The sequence below is a fragment of the Cavia porcellus genome, unplaced genomic scaffold, assembly GCF_034190915.1.
Source record: "Cavia porcellus strain 051 isolate PalLab524CR breed Dunkin Hartley unplaced genomic scaffold, mCavPor4.1 scaffold_14, whole genome shotgun sequence".
NCBI classification, from domain to species: Eukaryota; Metazoa; Chordata; class Mammalia; order Rodentia; family Caviidae; genus Cavia; species Cavia porcellus.
Window position 1 is genome coordinate 66247611 of NW_026947497.1, and position 2765 is coordinate 66250375.

The window sequence follows — 2765 nt, forward strand, 5'->3', positions numbered from 1 at the left end:
TGAAGGTGAATCTTCACTCAGTCTACTGATCCAAGACACACTAAGAAATGTTTTACTAGTGATCTGGGCATCCCTTATCCCAGTCAAGTTGACATATGACGTGAAACTTTGCAACAGGGTGGGTCACATTGTCTGTCTTCTGGATGGTGAAATAGTTTCTTCTCCACCTTCTGTACTCTCTCTTTTACTGCCAATCTGCTCTAGTCACTTTTCTTTTACTAAGTTAACATTTATTTTTATGACATCTTTCCATGCACCTAAAGAGTCACGTAACTCAAGAAGACCTTCAGCTTCCAGGTGTAGACCTGCCTTCCTCTCCCTTCCTATCCCCACTTCCTGTTTCCTGGAGCTGACCACTCTTCAGGGCATGCATGGGAGGAGTGCATTGGAGGAGTGTATTTTCTTTGTTCAAGCGTTGTGGCTGGGAAGTGTGGACTTCAGAATCTGTACTGTTTCCTCCTGGGCTGGCCGGAGCCCTGCAAGTGGATGGCTCTTCCAGGGTCTTGGCTGGAGCTGGGAACCTGGTGCCATGGTGGAGAGGAGACTGAGAAAGGATTGCAGAGGGGATGTGTATGCATTAAACTTGCAGCCTCGGTTTGATCCCACTGTCAGAGTGGTTCCCTTACGCTGCTTGGTGAGCTGGTTCAGAGACTCAATTCCACCCCTGCCAGACTCAGTTTTATCCCTTTAGAAGAAAAGTATCCTGTTTCCAGCAGAATGAGGGAAGGAGTGAATAGGGTAGAAGAATCAATCCTTAATCCTCCCATTTGTGTTCCCATTGTCACCCACCTCCTCTTCATCACTTCCAGAAGGTATTTGGTGTCATCCATTCCTGAGCCATGTGTTGACGTGGGTATAAGTAAAATGTACTGTTTGCTTTTTCTTGCTTAAGATTGAGCCTGCTTGGTTCTAGTATATTGATTGCCATTTTTCTAGCTATTTCTAGTGTCTAAAAATGTTGTTATTGATGCTTCCTCTGTTTATTTGCCTTATGAATTAACAATTTTTTTTTTCTTGTATGGTGCTGGAAATTGAACAAGGGCAGCTGCACTGAGCTACATTTCCAACCCACCTGAAGAATTTATTTATTTAACTTGGAGACAAGGTCTTGCTAAGTTGGTAAGTCTCCCAGGCTGGGCTCAAACTTGTGGTCCTTCTGCCTCAGCCTCCCAGAGTGCTGGGATTGCAAATGTGCACCACATGCCAGGGGAATTTTCTTTTTTAAATTAAAAAATATTTTTAGGGCTAGGGATTTATCAGCAACATAAGTGCCTGCCTGGCAAGCGCAAGGTCATGAGTTCCATCCCCAGTCCAAAAAAAAAAAAAAAAAAAAAAAAAAAAATTATTTTAAAAAGACCCCCCCCCACAAAGCTTTATAACAAGATAATAGGTGAGTAACAATAGTTAATGCATTATGTATTGTTATCTTTTTTTTTAATGTATTGTTATCTTTACATTAGTTACTCAGAGTACAAGACCTAGGCATTTAATTGTCCAAACATTATTAGCACAAACCTTTGGAATTTAATCTTAAAAAAAAAAAAAGAAGAAGCCATTAGGAAAGAGTGTGATAACCCCTGCAGCCTCATCTATTGCTGAGCTACCAGAGTGATCTTTCTAATATTTAACACTTAAACCTGCCCCATCATCCTCTTGCTTGAAACATTCCCATGAGAACAAGAGAGGGCGGGCATGGGGAGGGGAAAAGGGCTAAAAAAACAAAAACAAAAACAGGGAGTGTTATGTTAAACAAGTATTTTTTGGGGCTGGGGATTTAGCTCAGCGGCATAAGCACCTGCCTTGCAAGCAGGCGGTCGTGAGTTCAATCCCCGGTACCGATAAAAAGAAAAAAGAAAAAAAAATTGCAACCCTCCCCCCCAAAACAAAAAAGTATTGTTTGCATACCAACTCCGTGCAAGGAATGTGATCATTATATACGTGTGGCAAACGTGGGCTAATAATAAAAAAAAAAAAAAAAGAAAACAAAAAATACTTTCATGGCTTCCACTGGCAACAAGGTGCAAGACAGAAATCTCGTGCATGCCATTTCTAGGGTTTGGCCCAAACTGGGGCTCATCCTCCTTATGGAACAGACCGTACTTGATTTTATTAATTTTAATGGATCAGGAACTTCAGGGCACCTAGAGAAAGTCAAAAGCCTACTTTTGCCTTCTATTAAACTCCGATTCTAAAATAACACTTAGCTCTCTGCTGCATGGCTTTGAGCCCTTTCTCACTGGGAAACGAACTGCTAGGCATCGGGGCCCTGAGATGTCCGGGCTGGGGCTGGGGGCTCGGTGACGGGGGAGGTGGACGTGTGTGTGCGCCCACACCTGCGGCTGCAGCGGGAGCGGCTGCAGGGAATTTCCGGTTTATGTAGCCAGCAGCTAGAAGGCAGATTTTTTTTTTTTTTTTGGTATCCTTTCTGGGGCATAAATTGCAGCTGGTGATGAAATTTGCTCAGTCTCTCTCACTACTAAATCACACTGGACCACACAGATACTTGGCTTGACTTATCCTAAGATTCTAAGCCAAGGAAAGGGGGCAGATTTTCCTTCCCTCGATGGATTAGGAGCATGCACATCCATAGAGAGAGAGTTATAGGATTGCTCAAGAGGTGGGGTATTGGCATCTATTGTCCCTGCTTCATTGCTGATAACACACAGAAATGATTAAGAAAGAGGACGTATTGATGTACACATTGTTGGACCTCATGGAACAAAGCCTATTGGCTCCCACAGACAGACCCCAGGACCCTGGGTGAT